The 25329-nt window shown below is 44.5% G+C and overlaps 1 pseudogene across 1 annotated transcript; it reads right to left on the bottom strand.

The window, feature by feature from the left end:
* Positions 1–640: 640 nt before the first annotated feature.
* On the bottom strand, positions 641–9494 carry LOC145439787 (glutaminyl-peptide cyclotransferase pseudogene; annotated as a pseudogene). The gene has a single exon (XR_013915353.1). The product of XR_013915353.1 is annotated as a glutaminyl-peptide cyclotransferase pseudogene (transcript).
* Positions 9495–25329: the final 15835 nt, after the last annotated feature.

Here is a 25329-nt window from a genome sequence, read left to right as displayed (position 1 = left end):
TTTACGACTTTTGACGCCAGCACTAGCATGCATATCCACATGAACTTTGAGGTCGTTATTCCTAGTACCGGTGATAGCTTTCCGTCCTATATCACGGATCTGATTTAGCATGCCAGCATGCACAGATGTACGAAGCTTGACGTTAAGATTTTGAAAACACGCTTTCTTGTAGATATCACTTTGACAGTCTTTCAAGCCGTGATCGATAGTTAGTATATTTGAATCCATGCCCCGTATTTTTGTGTTTGCAATCGTCACAAAACGCCTCTATTCATTACAGTGGAGATGACATCCGAGTTCCGGTCTTCTTTCAAGTGTTAGGAACAGGTTATCAATAGGTTTCTCCTGCACTCTAAATGTGAAGTGGTCTCAAATTAAAGTTGAAGAAGTGAATACATTATTGGCAGCATCCATTTTCCTCGATAGTCTACCGTATTCTAACTTCTAACCAACTAACTTCTAACTAAAAATATTTACAGAAGTGGTCTTATTATACTCTAGCTATGTCTGTGATAGCTGGGGTAGGCTACTCTAAGCGTAAAACTTCGCCTAATGACACTGATCTAAACAAAGAGCATCATTAGATTGTGGAGAGCAGAATTGCCTTACCAGTATCGATAGAATGAAAATGACTACAGCAATGATAGTTCAAATACTATTGTATTCCTACTGTTTCAATCACTCAGATATTATCAATAGGAGGATCATCACTATCTCAATTCAAACTACAACGAGATAGTAACACTAACATGGTAAAAATATGAATTCATAAATTATAGCAACAAATTATGCAATACCTGGGAAAGAAAACACAGAGCTGAATGGTGAAAGTACACTTGTTATATCGTCTGATGAAAGGGAAAATTTCTCATTAGAAAAAAGATGCACCTGCGGGCATGAGCAGCTTCAATCAATATGCCAAAGAAAGTGCTTTCTTCGGTAATTTTATACAACAAAGGTCATTATTTTTATTGCCGGTTTTACTTTTAAATAGGTTCAATCAGGAAAAGCAATGATGGTGCGTATTACGGTATGCTACTTCATATACGTATTGTAAAGCTAGACCAGGGGTGGACGAATATGGTCTTTCCAATCATTCACGGCTTAAAATAATATTTACGGTGAACAGCTAGTCTCTGCTGCTCACCGTAAATACCAGGGTTGTAATGACTCGAGTCATGACTCGACTCGAGTCAGACTCGAGTCACGATTTTCGGATGACTCGACTCGAGTCATTTTCTCAAAATATGGAAATGACTCGACTCGAGTTAATCTGTGTATTGACTCGACTTGGACTCGAGTCATTGCGCATGACTCGAAGCAAGTCATTGACTCGAGATTCAGACGGCCAAGACCAGCATTTCATTGTAATTTCGAAGCCAACACATTATTGGGATTTCGTTTGTTGCTACTGGTGCTTGAAAATGCGACCAGAAAACTGCTAAAAGTAAGGAAAATTGATATATTATAAATGCGAACCATTCAATATCACCTAACAGAGTTAAAAAAGTGGCTTTAGGAAGACTTTTACTGGAAACTGAGCAGTCAACACAATGACTTGGACTCGAGTCATAATACCATGACTCGGACTCGATCGTCTGTTCGCTGACTTGAACTCGGACTTGACTCGGTGGGAATTGAAAATGACTCGACTCGACTTGACTCGAGTCAAAAATATAAAAGTGAGATTGACTTGTGACTCGGAGCCTTGTGACTTTTTGGTTACAACCCTGGTAAATACTATTTTAGGCAATCAATAATTGCGAAGATAATTTTTTTTGGAGATTTTATGAAGGAATAGATTGCACTTCAAAAGTTCAATTTTATATCAACCATACTGCTTCAAAGTACATTTTGAAATAATTTTTTTTGTGGAAACAGAACATCACATGGATTTTCAAGTCCGGCCACCCCCCACCCCCATTTTTTTTCATCCGTAACTTTTTTTCATTGAGTTTAGAGCAAAAAGGTTGATTTTTTCCAATTCCTTGGCCCCAGAATTGTATAATTAGACACATTTTAATTGGTTCTCCACCATCATTAAAGCAAAAAATATAGACTTAGAATTTTGAATCGCATTATCTTTTGAACCGTTGGAAATTTTTCAATTTTGATTTTTTTAATCCACTTAGAATTCAAAAAAGAACAACATTTGTAAATATTGGACAATTCTGAGGGCATGCATTACAAATGTCAAATAATTTGCTAAATTATAATGGAATGAGACAACATGCTTATGATGCTGTCAGTATTGAGTGTACCGGAGGTAAAGCAAAAGTAGAATCAGCACATCTGTGAACAAATCGTTGCACACAGATTCAAATTTCCATCCTGTTGCGAGAATCGGCATAAGCGACTTTCATCGCAAATTTTGACAAATTGGTTATGAGGACGACTAGCTTATAAGATCTTGTCAAACATTTCTGACAGTATATTTAGTTTGTTTTAAATATATTACATCCATATTTCCTTGGTCACTATACAATTAAATAAAAATATTGCGTTTTAGCCAATAATCTCTATTTACTTCAGTGCTACCGCGAATGGATTCAGATGTTGAATGTGGCCCAAAAGTTTGCCCACTCCTGAACTAGACCTAGAGTGATAGATATTACATTCCCAGCCTCTCTTAATAGCAAGTGAATCATATTGTTGAACCGTCTTGTTCAATAGGAGTAGGCTACATTATGTAGGAAACCGCTTGACGCAGTCCAGTCTATATTTATTCTTCAAGGGGCTAAGCCAGGGGCGGCAACTTCTCCATCCGGCGGGCTGGATATGGAAAATGAAGTGGTGGGAGGGCCAGATTACTGAATCGATGCATCAATCATGTATTTATCCATTATACAAGGAATAATTTGTATTTAATGTAAACGTCAAGTGCGGGCGTAAAAGCATCTGAAGGGGGGCGTGAAAGCATCTGAAGGGGGTGCGAAGCCGCAGAAAACTTGAAAAAGATTTCGCGCGGTCTGAGTGACTTACCCTCATTTCATGGTTTTTGCATGGTATATTGCCTTAATTTCTTATTTCAGAATTCTCACATCAACAGTCATAACCATCAGTGCCGTCAAACTATCCGTTGGGATCGCTGCTCTCTTTAATATATCTTGATATCACGATAACCGAGGCGCGAAATTTTTCACTGTAACAAAGGGGGGGGGTGTCGAAAAAAGTATGAGAACCCCTGATATAAACCAAAAACATCATTTAATGTATATGTTAATGTAAATGTAGGCCTACCTCAATAGCTAATGAAGTCAATGAGACATCTGTGTCGATCAAATTTGTCAACAAGTTCTTTGAATTCTGACTAGAAACCCAAACATCAGTTAATTGGGATGCAGCTTTGTTTTGTTGAAGTTCATGATCGAAAATATTTTCTCACGAATGTATGCAGACCCGAACAGAACAAGCAGTTTCAAGGTAATCTTTCTCAGGCTGGCAAAGTTGGATTCATATCCAGTGACACAAAAAGTTGTCCATGTTTCAGGTTGTAATTTCGCTTTCAGGGTAGAAACTGTCTGCGGGCCGTAATTTGCCCGCCCCTGGGCTAAGCAGTATTTATTACTCAGAGAACTCTTTTGGTGTTTTTTGAAAGATGCAGCTTATGACGATATGACTATGTGAGTGAAATGATGGCTTACTGTAAGGTTTTATACCAGTTGCTAGATTGGAAATTGATCCAAAGCTACTACAGCGTTCGCATGGGTTCCCTCATTCGCAATCAGCATTTTAGGGCTGACCAGATAATCTTCAGAGCTAGGCGACAATTTAGCGCCGCTGGACCCAAACATCATTTGAAGTATCATAAAGCAACTGTGCGGAAACGTGAAACAGCTCTAGCCAGTTTTCAACATGCGCAATCGGTGATCAATTGGGATCAATCGGTGATCGCGGCAAGTCATTCTATTCACCACCCGAAAATTGTGATATGCCGTGGAAATTTATCAGAATCGTAATAATTTTTGGCTGGGCAAGTATGTGTTGAATTTGCTTTTTTGCTGTCACCATAGGAAGTTTCAATTCAACGAATTTTGATCCCAGGTTTAAAGATTACCGTAAAATTTCAGAGTTCAAAGTTCAGAAAAGTATTACTGACATTACATATCGTTAAATAATATCTTCTGGCTTAAAACTAGGGTGAAACAAGCAGGAAATTTCTGCATTTGTTCTTGACTTGCAACCCAACAGCGCTTCCTCAATGTATGATCCAAATCAAGCGTGCAACCAATACATGATTCCCATGACCATGATAGACAGGTTAAGCATAGCAAAACACAGATGTATTTGGCATTTATGACTGCAGTTCAGTACAATTTCGAAAACATATCTACTCAACTGATAACGTCACAAAATCTTTAAACCGGTGACGTGGTTCACACTACGGATCAAGTACCGTAATTTTCAAATTATAGTACGCCCCCATGTATAATACGCACCCTTAAAATGGCATGCAAATTCTGGGGAAAAGCCTGTACCCGTGTATAGTACGCACCCTGCATTCACAGTACATGAATAGCTGTGTTTTAGTACGCGATGTTGTTCTGTTTTGCGATGTCACTGTCAAACAATCATGACATAAACCATCGCTAATCATTATGCAATTAACGCCGCGGCATTGTCTCTAAACGATAGTACAGAGCAGCCAAAGCCTGCGAGGCTGGCGACGCGATAGTTCGGGCCAGCGACACGACGTCTTGCGCACGAGGCCTATTACAGATGCAATTGCTAATCATTACACAAGTACCGGTATTGCCTCTATACAATAGTAGATAGAGGCCACAGCCTGCGACGCGACATCTTGCGCACGAGGTCAGATGCGATTGCTCAGGCCAACGGTTAAGTCGTGCACTCCATGACACCACGCCTGTTGGAGGTGCGATTATATTTTGCGCACATGGCCTGTCGATGAATTAGCGAGTATTGCCGCGCGCACGTTCAGCAATCAATGAATGACATCATTTCACTCGCGTGCAAACGGCCAACCAACTCAGCAGGAGATTGCGTGCTGTGCAGACGACTCTCGTTAATTGGCAACACGCTTTTTGCTAATTGGTAGCGCATTACATTGATAATACGAATTACTGGGCACGATGGCTGAAAGTGATGCGCGATTGGAAACAAACATGAAGAAAGGTGTGATTTCAAGTTTTTTATCGAGGGAGATTTTTTTCAAGCGTGTTCTTCCCATGTATAATACGCACCCCCCGATTTTAGGGCAAAAATTTGTGAAAATTTTGCGGATTATACTTGAAAAATTACGGTAGTAGGGAGAATTGCCCCGTGTATCTTTGGGGGCTTTTGGGGATAGAAGATCACGATGAAGATGACCAAAATTGCTCCGAAAGTGTTTTATATACTAAACCATCATTTGGCTCACAAGCATCGAAGTTTCCTGACAATTTTTCAAATCTGAACAACCCTATTGTACACTTCTACTTACGCTTTTGATTTTTAAGTAAAGAAGTTTTTGAATGTTGCGGGGAAGTGACAGCAATCTTTCATGTTTGAAGCACCAGATTTCTGTGTTGATGGTCACACATCAATGGATGTGATCAATAAATGCCAACACTAAAACCACCACTTTTGTGTTGTCAGTCTGTTACAACTCACATAGCAGGTAAATTGCGTTAAAATACAATAACATAGCTCCCATTGCATTTGAAAACATGAAGTGACAATTTTAATGTAGAACACAGCAGGAATCTTTACAATACATCTGTGAGAAAAAAAAAGGCACATTAAAATCTTACATCAACTAATCACTTCAGTCGCCGAACAATGGACGGAACTATTAAATAACAGATATTCTGTGATTTCTCTGCAAAGCTTCAAAATATATAAAAATCCAAGCAATCAAATGCAACCATTCTCACTGCAGTGCAAATATACAAATATAATGAAGGAACTATTTCACAGTGTGGTTCAAGTCAAATGGAGATATCCCGCTGTAAACACAGTAAATATTTTCATAAGCCTGTGAACTGTGTGATAGTCGATATTTTCACCGTTGTCAGTGATCAAATGCCAATTTTGAGGAAAGGGGAAAGCGATCATATGAAGAATGGGTACATTCCTTTCTAAAAAAGGGATGTGGTCATCTTGAATGTTGCCACTCGACGGAGACTCTTTGAAATAATGTACGTTATCGCTTAAAGTGTTTTCAATCCGGCTGATTTCCCTGTAATGCCTCGGCACATCGGTTCCACTCTTTAGGCCGAAACTTGGATTCTTCTCACCAAGAAGATCCAACAGAACAAACAGATCAATCGAATGCAGAGTGCTTTTCTCAGAATTGACGCCTTTAGGCCACGGCTCCGACTCCCATTTTTTCGCAAGATTACGAGCACCATACAACGAATCCTTCGCTGTCCAATCGACAAGCGCTTCTTCGCCATCAAAGAATATCAATTGCAACGTTAAATCCAACGGCAAACTTGACAACATCTGATTCAGGGAAGACGCAATCTCCATTAACATGGCGCATGGTACCGCCGAATCGGTAGCGCCAAGAAAACTATCGGGAGTAACTTTTGAATCACGGTGACACGCCAAAACAAGCCTCCTACGGGCAAGAGGATTTTTAGTGGCTATGACGTTCGTGAATGTGATAGGATTTTTTGAATAACTCGGCGGTGGCATATCTTCAAATGAATGAGCTTCCACACTCCAGCCAAGATCTGTCATCGTACGGGAAATGTAATTCTTTACTTTAGTGCTGTTCAGACTGCCCGGCTTACGTACTATCATGAAATTGGGTAGAATTTTATCAGTCAGTCTATCCATATCAATCAGATTGAAAATTGATTCCGTCTTTTTTTCGGAGAAAGCTTTAGCATTCCAAGTGTTTTTAGCTTCATGCCACAATACGTCGTCAGCTCCTTCCGATTCCATTTCCCTCTGGGACAATGAGAAATACAGTACAAGAGCAATGCACAGGAGAATCCCGAAAACAACCAAGAAGAATCGGTACATCGGTTTTCTTGGAATAACCGATCCCGCATTTCCAAAATCTGTGCTGCCACTTCTGGACATTTGTGTTGTGTTGTCTGGCCATAGGTTTCTAGTTACTTTGTAATTAGAGCACTGACAAGAACGTATAATATTTGTTGATAGCCTACACTACTCATAATACCGCATCATCAACAATCCCGATAGTCTGGTCATCATTAATTTATCTAATTACTCATGTTAATTGGACTCATCAGAGGTGATATTCAACTCTCAAGTTTATGTATTATTCCATTGAAGACTGCTAAAAGCATTCTGAATGACTACACTAACTAGCCCTGCTAAATTCCAATACATTGCAATTATTAGCGAGTGAGAGGATGATTTGGCCGGCTTCAAGACACCAAATCATGTACGCAACGCATGTGATATTCATGTAATTGTAAAGCTTCAAGAAATGGCACTTTCCTCGCAGGTTTCATATCATTTAGTACCGAAATCAGGTTGGTCATAACTTTTTGAGCGATAAAAGAATCGTGTCTTATTCGCTTGACTGGCTCGCACAAAAATATGAATGAACGCAAATACGAAATAGTGTTTGTACACTGTAAATGTCTTTGAAAAGGTCCTATATGGATATGGGTACGGTTAAGCCTGATATGATATTCTTTTTCGCCTGCACCATCGAGATGCTTTGACGACGGAATTGCGATATGGCCCCATGAGGTCATCTAGTCTGCGCCCCCGTTTTTTTTTCTCCTCCATGCTATCCGTGATTGCTGAGCGCCTAGCAGGATAGCTGCGGATACCAATTTTCGAGTCTTTGGTATGACCCGGCCGGGGATCGAACCCACGACCTACCGCTCGAGAAGCCGGACGCATAACCATTACACTATCTCGCTCGGTCAGGACATCATTTCGTTGCTGGAAAACCAAACATCTTATGTCCATTTTTGGAAATTTTGACTTTGACCATATCATTTGGACATAAACCAGTTTTGTAATCAATTTACCTTGAAAATTCAAGTTCATATGTCCACTTCAATAGAAGTTCATGCTACCGGTACTTAGGAACTTGGAACCTGGTTTAAACGAAAGATCTATGTCCAAATAGTATTAGAATAAAAAAAATTCAAAATTACGAGAAGTGGACAACTGGACATGCGCATCAGAAAATAAGCACTTCAGTTGCAAATTTTTAATAATTTTGGTTTGAAAACGTAATGGCCAACCTCCAGTTTTATGCAGTCAGTCCCCGAGTGAGCAACTAGTAACTGTTTCCAGTTGGCAGACAAATTGCACGCGCACTAGACACCAGTTCCATACAGGCCACAATAAATGACAGATATTTTTTTAAAGAGATAATCCGATTCAAGGAGGATTCGAAAAAGTAGAAGTGAGCTGAAGTATAAACTTTCGAGTAGATTTCAAAGTTCAAAAAGTCGCACACTTTAGCGTTGTTACTGATAACAAATTACAATACTTCGGCCGTTCGGCGTTAGCACACAGTAAATACAAAGACAATTTAAAAAATCAACAAGAAAAAATACAGGCCCCGAGGACCACGAAGATTTTAGATGCAAACTTGTCTGTCAAAAGACAAAATCTGGTTGTATTGTATATTGTAATATATATCAAGGTATCATGATATCACTAAAGAGTAGGGTTACCATACGTCCTCTTTCAAGAGGATTTGTCCTCTTTTTTGACTTTTTTGAAATTGTCCTCGAAGGACGCTCAAATTTCCTCTTTTTTGAGAATTTTGTGTAAATATATAGGGTAAAATTGGAGCGAGATACAGTAAATCAGCACTGAAGTAACGCTCCGACGGGTATTTCAGGAGCTATGGGCCGGAAAGTTGACCTTTTTTTAGTCAACCAACTGATAATGTGAAAGAAAAACTGTATTTTGGGATCTGAGCCAGAAAGTAGACCTTTTTTTAGCCAACAGACCACGAAGTGGGATAAATTTGCCATTTTTTCAGGATTTTCCTCCGGTTGTGCAAGTCTCAAAATGTTGAAGAAGTGTCCTCTTTTCAGGTTTCCAAAATATGGTAACCCTACTAAATAGCCAATCTATGATTATGAGGCGCTGGAATTTAGATTCTGTAATCGTGATCACTTATCTACAAGGCACTGTTATCCCAATACAAATACTAAGCTATCCAGACAGCTGACTAGTAGGCTACAGTAGTACTGACTGAGATTTCTCACAATACTCACTCAGAGTCTCAGATACTCACGTATCTGGTATCAAAATCGGTCCTACGTAAATGCTAATACAGTCACTAATATTTGCAACACGCGCCTTCCACACGCCTCCACCGCACCCATCGACGATGCATGAAACAGTGAAACACACTCGACTTCGATAACGAAATTACTACCCTAATCATGAGTGTTAAACAACATTAGATGACATCATCAAGATATACCATACGAAATATTGTCCGCCATGTCGGTATGGAACAGCTTCAATATGAACAATGAACATGAACAATATGAACATTGTCCGAAACTGGCTTTCGCGTAAAATCACTGCCGCAGTGATTTTAGGAGGAAGGTTGGTTCGATTGGTTTGAAATAAGGACAAATATGTTAGAAATGAGGTGAGTCTCATGTCAGAAATGAGGATAGTCATGTCAGAAATGAGGATAGTCATGTCAGAAATAAGGATAGTCGCTATATTCACTATAAAGTCAGTTACAGTACCAGGCACGACTTTCTAGTGCTGCTAACCCAGTCCGAACACATCCCAGACATGATGTCCAAACACGCCCCAGACACGATGTCCGGGTATCAACACAGGCCGAACACGCCCAAGACACCATGTCCGAATGGCAACACAGGCCGAAAACACCCCAGACATGATGTCTGAACACGCCCCAGATACGATGTCCGGGTATCAACACGGGCCGAACACGCCCAAAAGACACCATGTCCGAATGGCAACACGGACCGAACACGCCCCAGACACGATGTCCGAGTGTCAACTCAGATCCGAAAACAACCCAGACACCATGCTTGAATGGCCGAACATGCCCCAGACACGATGTCCGATTGGCAGCACAGGCCGAACACACCACAGACATGATGTCCAAACACGCCCCAGATACGATGTCCGGGTATCAACACAGGCCGAACACGCCCTAGACATCATGTGTGAATGGCAGTACAGGCCGAACACCCCCCCCCCAGACATGATGTCCGAACACGCCCCAGATACGTTGTCCGGGTATCAACACGGCCGAACACACCCAAGACACCATGTCCGAATGGCAGCACAGGCCGAACACACCCCAGACATAATGTGTGAATGGCATCATAGGCCGACCACATCCCAGACATGATGTCCAAAGTCGCCGCAGACACAATGTCCGAACACAGCCGAGACACCATGTTTGAATGGCCGAACATGCCCCAGACACGATGTCCGATTGGCAGCACAGGCCGAACACACCCCAGACATGATGTCCAAACACGCTCCAGATACGATGATCGGGTATCAACACAGGCCGAACACGCCCAAGACACCATGTCCGAATGGCAACACAGGCCGATAACACCCCAGACATGATGTCCGAATACGCCCCAGATACGAAGTCCGGGTATCAACACGGGCCGAACACGCCCAAGACACCATGTCCGAATGGCAACACAGGCCGAACACACCCCAGACACGATGTCCGAGTGTCAACTCAGATCCGAAAACAACCCAGACACCATGCTTGAATGGCCGAGCATGCCCCAGACACGATGTCCGATTGGCAGCACAGGCCGAACACAACCCATACATGGTGTCGGAACGCCCCAGACACGATGTGCTATTGGCAACACAGTCCCAACACCCCCCAGACACGATGTTAATAAGGTTGGTCGTGTTTGAAATAAGGTCAGTCTAGTGTTTGAAATAAGGATAGTCATGTTAGAAATAAGGATAGCCATGTTTGATATAGGGATAGTCATGTTTGAAATAAGGATAGTCTCATGTCAGAAATGAGGATAGTCATGTCAGAAATGAGGATAGTCATGTCAGAAATAAGGATAGTCGCTATATTCACTATAAAGTCAGTTACAGTACCAGGCACGACTTTCTAGTGCTAACCCAGTCCGAACACATCCCACACATGATGTCCGAAAACGCGCCAGATACGATGTCCGGGTATCAACACGGCCGAACACACCCAAGACACCATGTCCGAATGGCAGCACAGGCCGAACACACCCCAGACATAATGTGTGAATGGCATTAGGCCGACCACATCCCAGACATGATGTCCGAAGTCGCCGCAGACACAATGTCCGAACACAGCCGAGACACCATGTTTGAATGGCCGAACATGCCCCAGACACGATGTCCGATTGGCAGCACAGGCCGAACACACCACAGACATGATGTCCAAACACGCCCCAGATACGATGTCCGGGTATCAACACAGGCCGAACACGCCCTAGACATCATGTGTGAATGGCAGTACAGGCCGAACACCCCCCCCCCAGACATGATGTCCGAACACGCCCCAGATACGTTGTCCGGGTATCAACACGGCCGAACACACCCAAGACACCATGTCCGAATGGCAGCACAGGCCGAACACACCCCAGACATAATGTGTGAATGGCATCATAGGCCGATCACATCCCAGACATGATGTCCAAAGTCGCCGCAGACACAATGTCCGAACACAGCCGAGACACCATGTTTGAATGGCAGTACAGGCCGAACACCCCCCCCCCCAGACATGATGTCCGAACACGCCCCAGATACGTTGTCCGGGTATCAACACGGCCGAACACACCCAAGACACCATGTCCGAATGGCAGCACAGGCCGAACACACCCCAGACATAATGTGTGAATGGCATTAGGCCGACCACATCCCAGACATGATGTCCGAAGTCGCCGCAGACACAATGTCCGAACACAGCCGAGACACCATGTTTGAATGGCCGAACATGCCCCAGACACGATGTCCGATTGGCAGCACAGGCCGAACACACCCCAGACATGATGTCCAAACACGCTCCAGATACGATGATCGGGTATCAACACAGGCCGAACACGCCCAAGCCACCATGTCCGAATGGCAACACAGGCCGATAACACCCCAGACATGATGTCCGAATACGCCCCAGATACGAAGTCCGGGTATCAACACGGGCCGAACACGCCCAAGACACCATGTCCGAATGGCAACACAGGCCGAACACACCCCAGACACGATGTCCGAGTGTCAACTCAGATCCGAAAACAACCCAGACACCATGCTTGAATGGCCGAGCATGCCCCAGACACGATGTCCGATTGGCAGCACAGGCCGAACACAACCCATACATGGTGTCGGAACGCCCCAGACACGATGTGCTATTGGCAACACAGTCCCAACACCCCCCAGACACGATGTTAATAAGGTTGGTCGTGTTTGAAATAAGGTCAGTCTAGTGTTTGAAATAAGGATAGTCATGTTAGAAATAAGGATAGCCATGTTTGATATAGGGATAGTCATGTTTGAAATAAGGATAGTCTCATGTCAGAAATGAGGATAGTCATGTCAGAAATGAGGATAGTCATGTCAGAAATAAGGATAGTCGCTATATTCACTATAAAGTCAGTTACAGTACCAGGCACGACTTTCTAGTGCTAACCCAGTCCGAACACATCCCACACATGATGTCCGAAAACGCGCCAGATACGATGTCCGGGTATCAACACGGCCGAACACACCCAAGACACCATGTCCGAATGGCAGCACAGGCCGAACACACCCCAGACATAATGTGTGAATGGCATTAGGCCGACCACATCCCAGACATGATGTCCGAAGTCGCCGCAGACACAATGTCCGAACACAGCCGAGACACCATGTTTGAATGGCCGAACATGCCCCAGACACGATGTCCGATTGGCAGCACAGGCCGAACACACCACAGACATGATGTCCAAACACGCCCCAGATACGATGTCCGGGTATCAACACAGGCCGAACACGCCCTAGACATCATGTGTGAATGGCAGTACAGGCCGAACACCCCCCCCCCCCAGACATGATGTCCGAACACGCCCCAGATACGTTGTCCGGGTATCAACACGGCCGAACACACCCAAGACACCATGTCCGAATGGCAGCACAGGCCGAACACACCCCAGACATAATGTGTGAATGGCATCATAGGCCGATCACATCCCAGACATGATGTCCAAAGTCGCCGCAGACACAATGTCCGAACACAGCCGAGACACCATGTTTGAATGGCAGTACAGGCCGAACACCCCCCCCCCCAGACATGATGTCCGAACACGCCCCAGATACGTTGTCCGGGTATCAACACGGCCGAACACACCCAAGACACCATGTCCGAATGGCAGCACAGGCCGAACACACCCCAGACATAATGTGTGAATGGCATTAGGCCGACCACATCCCAGACATGATGTCCGAAGTCGCCGCAGACACAATGTCCGAACACAGCCGAGACACCATGTTTGAATGGCCGAACATGCCCCAGACACGATGTCCGATTGGCAGCACAGGCCGAACACACCCCAGACATGATGTCCAAACACGCTCCAGATACGATGATCGGGTATCAACACAGGCCGAACACGCCCAAGCCACCATGTCCGAATGGCAACACAGGCCGATAACACCCCAGACATGATGTCCGAATACGCCCCAGATACGAAGTCCGGGTATCAACACGGGCCGAACACGCCCAAGACACCATGTCCGAATGGCAACACAGGCCGAACACACCCCAGACACGATGTCCGAGTGTCAACTCAGATCCGAAAACAACCCAGACACCATGCTTGAATGGCCGAGCATGCCCCAGACACGATGTCCGATTGGCAGCACAGGCCGAACACAACCCATACATGGTGTCGGAACGCCCCAGACACGATGTGCTATTGGCAACACAGTCCCAACACCCCCCAGACACGATGTTAATAAGGTTGGTCGTGTTTGAAATAAGGTCAGTCTAGTGTTTGAAATAAGGATAGTCATGTTAGAAATAAGGATAGCCATGTTTGATATAGGGATAGTCATGTTTGAAATAAGGATAGTCTCATGTCAGAAATGAGGATAGTCATGTCAGAAATGAGGATAGTCATGTCAGAAATAAGGATAGTCGCTATATTCACTATAAAGTCAGTTACAGTACCAGGCACGACTTTCTAGTGCTAACCCAGTCCGAACACATCCCACACATGATGTCCGAAAACGCGCCAGATACGATGTCCGGGTATCAACACGGCCGAACACACCCAAGACACCATGTCCGAATGGCAACACAGGCCGAACACACCCCAGACACGATGTCCGAGTGTCAACTCAGATCCGAAAACAACCCAGACACCATGCTTGAATGGCCGAGCATGCCCCAGACACGATGTCCGATTGGCAGCACAGGCCGAACACAACCCATACATGGTGTCGGAACGCCCCAGACACGATGTGCTATTGGCAACACAGTCCCAACACCCCCCAGACACGATGTTAATAAGGTTGGTCGTGTTTGAAATAAGGTCAGTCTAGTGTTTGAAATAAGGATAGTCATGTTAGAAATAAGGATTGCCATGTTTGATATAGGGATAGTCATGTTTGAAATAAGGATAGTCTCATGTCAGAAATGAGGATAGTCATGTCAGAAATGAGGATAGTCATGTCAGAAATAAGGATAGTCGCTATATTCACTATAAAGTCAGTTACAGTACCAGGCACGACTTTCTAGTGCTAACCCAGTCCGAACACATCCCACACATGATGTCCGAAAACGCGCCAGATACGATGTCCGGGTATCAACACGGCCGAACACACCCAAGACACCATGTCCGAATGGCAGCACAGGCCGAACACACCCCAGACATAATGTGTGAATGGCATTAGGCCGACCACATCCCAGACATGATGTCCGAAGTCGCCGCAGACACAATGTCCGAACACAGCCGAGACACCATGTTTGAATGGCCGAACATGCCCCAGACACGATGTCCGATTGGCAGCACAGGCCGAACACACCCCAGACATGATGTCCAAACACGCTCCAGATACGATGATCGGGTATCAACACAGGCCGAACACGCCCAAGACACCATGTCCGAATGGCAACACAGGCCGATAACACCCCAGACATGATGTCCGAATACGCCCCAGTTGCGATGTCCGGGTATCAATACAGGCCGAACACGCCCGAGACACCATGTCCGAATGGCATCACAGGCCGAACACACCCCAGACATGATGTCCAAGCACGCCCCAGACACGATGTCCAAGTATCAATACAGGCCGAACACACCCAAGACACCATGTCCGAATGGCAACACGGACCGAACACGCCCCAGACACGATGTCCGAGTATCAACACAGGCCGAATACGCTTAAGACACGATGTCCGAATGAATAATTGACCAGGATAATGGAATTTTATCGAGCGATCATTCGGAACAATGCCGATTTCCAGATTTCAGACTTGGACGGCTATATTTATTGGTGGTTCCGTTGACCTGCCAGCTTTAAAATTGTATTTGCGAAATAGCTTTCGATCAAGATCGGTATTGGTAAATTGTAGTTTCATTCAAAGTTAATTTATGAGTTCGGCCGATACTAATGTCCCTTGCATTTATTGCGGGTCGCCTGTGTTTGCCGCTGGGTTTATTTGACAAGGACAGGAATATTTGGGGCTCACACATATAAATATCGAAGACTCCTGGTTACACGTCTATAATTTCAAATGCCGATGCGAAGTTGGATGTTGGACGCACTGGCGTAGCCAGGGGGGACGAAAGGGGCGGTTGCCCTTCCCCCCCAAATTTATTAAAAAATTTCGTAAAATCAATAGATATTAGAGTATTTTGGGGCAAAAGTATGCAACCTAAAATTTTTCTTCGCGCTTGGCGCGATTTGGTGTCCGTTCATGTCTTGATTTTGTTATCGGTGTCACGAAAAAAAATTATTCCGCAAATACCCATTATTGAATTTAGCTGCATTCTCAATTATGAGAATACAACAGGACCAGTAGATACACTAGTGTAGCCCGAGGTCGTTGGGTTGATTGAGTCTGTAGGAGTGTCAGTTCAGTATGGCGGTTGGGAACTGTTAGCTCCGGCAACTAGGCTACCGTTTCGGGACACACGAAGATATATAAAGTATGCTACATGCTACTCCGCAAAGTGCGCTCCCGAAATGATTGACCACCATAAATCCGACCCATGTATTCCGAAGCCTTCGATATAGATAAGCTATAGTTGGCAACTGGAAGCTTCCATAGGGTATGTGTCTGTGTGCGTCTAAGAATCGTATGTATAAAGGGTAGTGATGAAATTGCCTATGGCAGGATGTACGGTTCTGCGAGATGTTCCCACGGGAGAGCTCCCCTAAAGCCATAATCCCCTCCCCCCCCCCCAAAAAAAAATTGTTTTTCTGGCTACGACCTTGCGTGTGCTCGATCTCTTGATCTTGATCTCTTACTAATTGCGCAAAGTGTTTACACCGTATTCTATATAACTTCTCCGTATTACTCTTCGACTAAACTACGGGCCTTATAATATGGGGGATGGCGCCGTACCATGCTATTTTCTAAAACGTGCTGTTCGAGAAAACAGAGGATTAGTATAGCATTTCCATATCAATACTATCATAATGAGAATGAATGCTTATGCTATCGAAAATTGGATACCTGTTGCCTGTTGGTATGCATTAATATGAATCAAGCTCGTCACCTGTTCACAATCCACGTGAACGAATTAGGATCATTTTCACAACTACTTACTTACTTGAGTACTTTTAAAGTCAGTCAATTCTACTTCACCTTCAAGTAGTTTTAGGTTGCTCATGGAAGAAGTACTTCTACTCGTACTTGAGTAGATTTTTTCGTCGCTACTTCTACTTCTACTTGAGTAGATTTCTTGACTACTTTGACCACCTCTGGTTGTGATACACAATGCTGCATAGTATGACACCGGACAAAATTTTATACTCCTTGATTCTTCCGATCAGCTGTTCAATATGAATACGTTCTCTCGCCATCTTTCTTGTTGTGGAACAGTCTGGCTCAGGCATTTGACGTTGTGTAAATCATGTGAAGGAATATTTAAATCTAGGCATAATGGGGCATGAAATCGCGCGAAGCGTGACAGAATTTTCCAAGTTGAATAAATATCCACTAACAAACGACCAACAAAATAATATTGGACCCCTTCGAGCTCCCAATTGGGGGTTTCGGTGTGGCAGTTACAGCCCTCGTAGATCATAGGCTAGAAGTCCTGAATATTATTCTGATCGCCCGCTGCTCCATTCGCATCGCGAAACACGATGATCAGATCCCGGCATCCACTGTGTAATTGGGACTTTAGTTCCACTGTTGTGTGGAATAATGATCATTCTGGACCAGCTTCGAACAATACATTGGTGAATGGGGTACTATACAGCAAAGTATCTGCGATTTCAGCTTTAATCCAATGATAAAATCAATTCATACGACTCTTACACAAATATCAGTGCATGGTCGCGGTGCTGTATCATTTCTGACTCAAAAGGTCCCCGTAATGTAGAGAAACCTGAATCGTGATTTAATAATACAAATAAAATACAACAAATTCAAAAGTCCGCGTTTACAGTTGAATCTCTGGAATTCATCAATCCTCACAACGCATACATACGGTTAACGATATATTACGACTCAAGTAAATGGAGCATAGAAATAAGTGAACTTGTATCGTCGTTACCGCGACTGTTTTAGCAGCGGTTCATAAGTGCATTGAACCAACCAATCATCATCGTCAATTTCATTGTTCGCGATCAAAGTGTTGCTCTACTTATTCTTGCTAGCTTGGTAACAATATGTTCAAGTGAAAAGCAAAGCCGGTGGCCCGCGAGCATTTCGAATGTTTGAATCCGGCCCGCGACGTAATTTTGAGTTTGACAGCCCTGGTTTACAACGCAGGATATTTGTGGCCAGATAGTTATTGTTTTTAGTTGCTTGCTGATGCTGTATAGTAAAGCGATGCAGTGAAGGAATATGAAATTGCTATAGTTGTTGAAATTTACGGACGGGTGATCAGAATAGAACCCCGAGGAAGTATCTGGCAGATGTTCAGTACGTTATCGCAAAGTATTCGAAGAAAGAGTGCGACTGTGATTCCGATTTTTGAAGACACAACTGTCCAGCATTTTGGCATATTAATATTAAATGATGAAGATTATGCTTTTGGAGATGCTGACTATCCACTGAGGACTTACTTATTCACGCCACTAATATGGCCAAGAACATTGACCGAAAAATGTCACTATTGTTTTCATACATAATGTTACCCTTTCTGGCATAGAGCACAGTGCTTTGGGTGTTGAAAAAATATCTCCCGCATTGCCTATATTCAAGGAAGAACCTCAGAATATAATTGTGACAATAGCCTGCCTCTGCCTTCACAATCTATCAATTCAGACGAGGAAGATGGAGCTGAATTTGATGAAATACTTCAAATGGAAGCGTTGAACGCACTCGCATGGTGTCGACTCCTACAGACTACGCCAGTGGTTCCCAACCTTTTTTGGCTCATCGCCCCCTTTTCAAACTCCACGCCGATCATCGCCCCCCAAATATGGGGAACCGAAGAATGGGCATACAGACTGAAATCACCGGCGAGTTGACTAAGAAAAAAGGTCAACTTTTCGGCTCGACCGCGAAATTTCACTTTCCCAGCTAAATTTTGGTGAGCTGAGTAACAAAAAAGGTGATTTCTCCGACTTGATTCCAAAAGGACCATAACAGCACTTCGTCAGCCCCCAATACGTTGGTCTTGACCCCCCCTCCATAGGGCGATAAAGCAAACTTCTGCACCCCTCATACCCAACTCCCCCGATACCTCTTCACCGCTACTTCTCAGCACAAATTGTTGGACTCATTAGTTAGTCGGCTTAATTCGTGCGAAGCGCGAAAAATTTCCATCGGTATGATTGAATCGGTCAATATGATCGGGAATTGCATATATATTTCTATCAATTTCTTATCCTCTCTCTGCTCATGTATTCAGATTTACCGGTAAAGCTGAGTTAGGTGTCTTGGAAAATGTAGGGCCCGTAAATAATAATTTAACATATTCGGGCGAACCCGTGGGTATAATGACTTCGTTACGTAATGACATTTTGTGGCCTGTCTGCTATGCCAAAAGATATTCAAATCGCCCATACGTACTAAACTAAAAGATTCACACGAGTTGAAATTGGTATGTCTGCACAGGCAATTAATTTTTCTCTGCGAGATGGCATAATTTTGTGGGGTTCTGATTGCCAGGACAGGAACATTTGGCGCCAGCCATTTAGGCGCATATATACAATTAAATATATATGTCTATCGTATATATATCGAAGTCGGTCAGCATAAAGGCAGGCCTTTTCCCTAAGGTTTTCGCGTTCTGGCCCACTTCTCGGAGTCGCATGTTACATGGCCTGAGACTATACATATCTCTTGGTGCGACATGGTGTGACTGATGCCGAGATGCCCATTTATATAACTCATGCATATTATTTCTTGGAGGAAGGGTATCCAATAAGTAAGAAATATGAGACCAAGAAAAGGCGCGCAGCGCGGAATTTTTTTGAAAAAGTTGCCTAAATTTCCACAATAATTATTGTTAATTCACGAAAGAATTGTGGGCCTCCTTCGATCTCGGGCCCCCATCCCAATTGGGGTTTGGGTGTGGCAGTTACGGTCATGGACGCCAATATAGCCATTTCAACGCGCCATCGCCCCCTATCGCCCCCTTCGTCCGTTTTCGCCCCCCTATCGCCCCCTTGGCTATTTTCGCCCCCCTGGACCGACAAATCGCCCCCCGGGGGGCGATATCGCCCACGTTGGGAACCACTGGACTACACAAATATTTGCATGACAACGCATGATCTTGAGATTTCTCCTAGCTAGCATTCATGAATATTCTTGTTTGCAATACATTTGATTACATTCCAAAACATACTTGTGCTTTATTGCTTGCGACACGTCAAAATGAGGTAAAATGTGCATTATGGCTGTATTAAGTAAGTTCAACCTTATAAATTTGCGACACGAGATAGCGAAGTTATTGGGGCGTGTTCGGCCTATGATGCCATTCAGACATTATATCTGGGGCGTGTCGGCCTGAGTTGACACTCAGACATCGTGTCTGCGGCGAGTTCGGACATCATGTCTGGGGTGTGTTCGGCCTGTGCTGCCAATCGGACATCGTGTCTGGGGCATGTTCGGCCATTCAAACATGGTGTCTCGGCTGTGTTCGGACATTGTGTCTGCGGCGACTTCGGACATCATGTCTGGGATGTGGTCGGCCTATGATGCCATTCACACATTATGTCTGGGGTGTGTTCGGCCTGTGATGCCATTCGGACATGATGTCTCGGGCGTGTTCGGCCTGTATTGATACCCGGACATCGTATCTGGGGCGTGTTCGGACATCATGTCTGGGATGTGGTCGGCCTATGATGCCATTCACACATTATGTCTGGGGTGTGTTCGGCCTGTGATGCCATTCGGACATGATGTCTCGGGCGTGTTCGGCCTGTATTGATACCCGGACATCGTATCTGGGGCGTGTTCGGACATCATGTCTGGGATGTGTTCGGACTGGGTTAGCAGCACTAGAAAGTCGTGCCTGGTACTGTAACTGACTTTATAGTGAATATAGCGACTATCCTTATTTCTGACATGACTATCCTCATTTCTGACATGACTATCCTCATTCCAAACATGAGACTATCCTTATTTCAAACATGACTATCCCTATATCAAACATGGCTATCCTTATTTCTAACATGACTATCCTTATTTCAAACACTAGACTGACCTTATTTCAAACACGACCAACCTTATTAACATCGTGTCTGGGGGGTGTTGGGACTGTGTTGCCAATAGCACATCGTGTCTGGGGCGTTCCGACACCATGTATGGGTTGTGTTCGGCCTGTGCTGCCAATCGGACATCGTGTCTGGGGCATGCTCGGCCATTCAAGCATGGTGTCTGGGTTGTTTTCGGATCTGAGTTGACGTTGACACTCGGACATCGTGTCTGGGGCGTGTTCGGTCCGTGTTGCCATTCGGACATGGTGTCTTGGGCGTGTTCGGCCTGTGTTGATACTTGGACATCGTGTCTGGGGTGTGTTCGGCCTGTGTTGCTATTCGGACATGGTGTCTTGGGCGTGTTCGGCCCGTGTTGATACCCGGACTTCGTATCTGGGGCGTATTTGGACATCATGTCTGGGGTGTTATCGGCCTGTGTTGCCATTCGGACATGGTGTCTTGGGCGTGTTCGGCCTGTGTTGATACCCGGGCATCGTATCTGGGGCGTGTTTGGACATCATGTCTGGGGGGGGGGGGTGTTCGGCCTGTACTGCTATTCACACATGATGTCTAGGGCGTGTTCGGCCTGTGTTGATACCCGGACATCGTATCTGGGGCGTGTTTGGACATCATGTCTGTGGTGTGTTCGGCCTGTGCTGCCAATCGGACATCGTGTCTGGGACATGTTCGGCCATTCAAGCATGGTGTCTGGGTTGTTTTCGGATCTGAGTTGACACTCGGACATCGTGTCTGGGGCGTGTTCGGTCCGTGTTGCCATTCGGACATGGTGTCTTTTGGGCGTGTTCGGCCCGTGTTGATACCCGGACATCGTATCTGGGGCGTGTTCAGACATCATGTCTTGGGTGTTTTCGGCCTGTGTTGCCATTCGGACATGGTGTCTTGGGCGTGTTCGGCCTGTGTTGATACCCGGACATCATGTCTGGGGCGTGTTTGGACATCATGTCTGTGGTGTGTTCGGCCTGTGCTGCCAATCGGACATCGTGTCTGGGGCATGTTCGGCCATTCAAGCATGGTGTCTGGGTTGTTTTCGGATCTGAGCTGCCATTCGGACATGGTGTCTTGGGTGTGTTCGGCCGTGTTGATACCCGGACAACGTATCTGGGGCGTGTTCGGACATCATGTCTGGGGGGGGGTGTTCGGCCTGTACTGCTATTCACACATGATGTCTAGGGCGTGTTCGGCCTGTGTTGATACCCGGACATCGTATCTGGGGCGTGTTTGGACATCATGTCTGTGGTGTGTTCGGCCTGTGCTGCCAATCGGACATCGTGTCTGGGACATGTTCGGCCATTCAAGCATGGTGTCTGGGTTGTTTTCGGATCTGAGCTGCCATTCGGACATGGTGTCTTGGGTGTGTTCGGCCGTGTTGATACCCGGACAACGTATCTGGGGCGTGTTCGGACATCATGTCTGGGGGGGGGGTGTTCGGCCTGTACTGCTATTCACACATGATGTCTAGGGCGTGTTCGGCCTGTGTTGATACCTGGACATCGTATCTGGGGCGTGTTTGGACATCATGTCTGTGGTGTGTTCGGCCTGTGCTGCCAATCGGACATCGTGTCTGGGACCAGACATGGGGTGATTACTTCATGAATGTAATCGATTGCGATTACGATTACTCCCAAATAACGCGATTACGATTACGATTACGATTACAGCAAAATCAGTAAGTAGTCGATTACGATTACGATTACATTGGAAAAGTAATCACGATTACTCACGATTACATTTATTTTACATCTTAGAAGCTATGCTGGAAGACAATATGTGGATTGTGCTGAAAAAGCCTAATGAGATAACAAACTCCCTTTAAAAAGATGCTTGTTACGTCATAATGTACCTATTGCCCATTTTTATAGAGGTCAATTTATCGCGCCCAACGATTTGCATTCTTGCTAGGGCCATAACTGCCGCACCCCAAATTTTCCAATAGGTTGGAGAGCGAGCTCGAAGGAGACTCAAAAAGTATTTCGTGAACCAACATAGTTATAGAGTATTTTTGAGAGACCTAATAAACTTGAAAATCCTCTCTAGACCAGTGATTCCCAACCACGGCTCCCAGCTTGCCTACTTGCCTACCTACTTACCTACCAGCTTGCCTACTTGCCTACTTGACGTTGGAAAATCCAACAAAAATAATAAAAAATCAATCTATAACAAACAAAAAAATTGATATTCAAAAACTACACTTGCTTGGCTTGGAAACTCGAGTTTATAATTAATGGTGGAGACAATTCCTTTGCTGTCGAGTAGCGATTCTCTACTCAGCAACGATTTCGTTACTCAAATCCCGTCAGAAAGTATGCTCACACTCAAATGCGTTTGTATGGGCACTCAAATTTAAGTTTGCTTATCATCAGACTTAATTAAGAATAAGTGGTGTTACAACACGTTTTACAATGCTATCAGACCATCAAACCAATGGATCTTTGACTTGATTGTTAAGTTCAACGGCCGCATTGACGGAATGAATGCTTTTTTGCCCATGATGAAATTGTTTTCAAGTCCTATTGTAGTTAATGTGGCCACTGACCCTAGTAGTTTACAATTTGAGTTGCTAGACATGCAGTCATGATATAAGACATGACAATTAGTTTGTGCGTCTCACGAAAGTTTTTCTTTTAGTCTGCTACGTTTGAGCCACTACAATATCTTTTGATTATATAACAAATCGGAGGTCACGAATTAACAACATACACTAAAGTAATTATAACAAGATAATATGAACTATGAATTACGTTCCCCCCAGCTCTACAGGTATAGGTAATTGTGTGGCGAGATAGCGCAGTGGTATAATCCATGGCTGCAACACCAATAGTTCCTACCGAAGTGTTGGAGGTTTATACAGGCTTCTCCTTGCCGCCTCATCCGCGTAAGCGGTGTCTTACAAAAAGCCTAGAAGTGGGCCGTGCTACAAGTTGGCAGATACGGAATCAAAAATGTAGAAAATCGGCCTGGTGTAAATGACCGTCGTAGTCGACAAACACCATGATTACCTCAAACAAACAAACAAACTCTACAGGCAGATCTGACCATCGGGGGCTGAGAGAGGATTAAAAACTAAGTGTAATATAATGCAATTACTAATGTTATTGACGAAATTCAGTCTTCAACTTGAGATTGCCATCCTATGGGGGCCAAAGACCAACGTTTGGACTGGGGGACGAATTGCTGTTTTGGTCCTGATCCCAGCTGCATCCCACGCTAACATTATGTTTAAGCACATGGCCATGGCGGTAGGTCCCGATGTTGAGTAAATGATTGTGAAATAACGATTGGCGCCCATTTCAAGTAGAGTCATATGAGAATAAGAAGAAGCGAACATAAAATTCTGCTTTCAACCTAATCAATTTAATACTGCAAGCTGCAGTTACGAGAAACGGCAAAAACGGTTCGGTTATGATATATATATATATCACCAGCTGTTGATTTTACTGCTTCGTTGTAGAAACCCCAATGTTTTATTTGATGAGTACAAAATATCAAATCTTTGTCCGGTGTCCGTACGTAGTACGTACTAGATAGGCCTATACTGCATGTTCGCCAAGCAGCAACGGTCAAGCTGCGTTTAATTAAGCATAACCAAACATCAACACATAAGTTACTATTTTAAACTAGGCAGAACGGAGACAAATTATAATGCTGCAAGGTAGTGGCGTGTGGAACGTGTTCATAACTAGGGCTGGGCACAATGATTCGAGTTCTCGTAGGTTAACTATGATAACTACGTAGGTTAGTTATCTATAGAAAATCAGACGCTTGTGCTATCACGAACCTTGTATAATCTCTTCCTTGTTCAGAAATGTTCAGTTTATGTCATAGTCCTTGTACAAATGAAAAGTAATCGTTCTTTCACAGAGAAATCGATTAGATATGGGAAGTAGTCGATTACGATTACGATTACTTCGGAATTTTTTCGAATGTAATCGATTGCGATTACGATTACTTGAAAATGCTGTAATCGTCGTAATCGATTACGATTACTAATCGCGATTACCCCATGTCTGTCTGGGACATGTTCGGCCATTCAAGCATGGTGTCTGGGTTGTTTTCGGATCTGAGTTGACACTCGGACATCGTGTCTGGGGCGTGTTCGGTCCGTGTTGCCATTCGGACATGGTGTCTTTTGGGCGTGTTCGGCCCGTGTTGATACCCGGACATCGTATCTGGGGCGTGTTCAGACATCATGTCTTGGGTGTTTTCGGCCTGTGTTGCCATTCGGACATGGTGTCTTGGGCGTGTTCGGCCTGTGTTGATACCCGGACATCGTGTCTGGGGCGTGTTTGGACATCATGTCTGTGGTGTGTTCGGCCTGTGCTGCCAATCGGACATCGTGTCTGGGGCATGTTCGGCCATTCAAGCATGGTGTCTGGGTTGTTTTCGGATCTGAGCTGCCATTCGGACATGGTGTCTTGGGTGTGTTCGGCCGTGTTGATACCCGGACAACGTATCTGGGGCGTGTTCGGACATCATGTCTGGGGGGGGGGGTGTTCGGCCTGTACTGCTATTCACACATGATGTCTAGGGCGTGTTCGG

Source organism: Botryllus schlosseri, chromosome 5 (genome assembly GCF_051294905.1).
Source record: "Botryllus schlosseri isolate E-star chromosome 5, Bs_hap1, whole genome shotgun sequence".
Classification (NCBI taxonomy): Eukaryota; Metazoa; Chordata; class Ascidiacea; order Stolidobranchia; family Styelidae; genus Botryllus; species Botryllus schlosseri.
The sequence above is the reverse complement of the archived record's forward strand: the minus strand, read 5'-3'. Positions and strand labels throughout refer to the sequence as shown.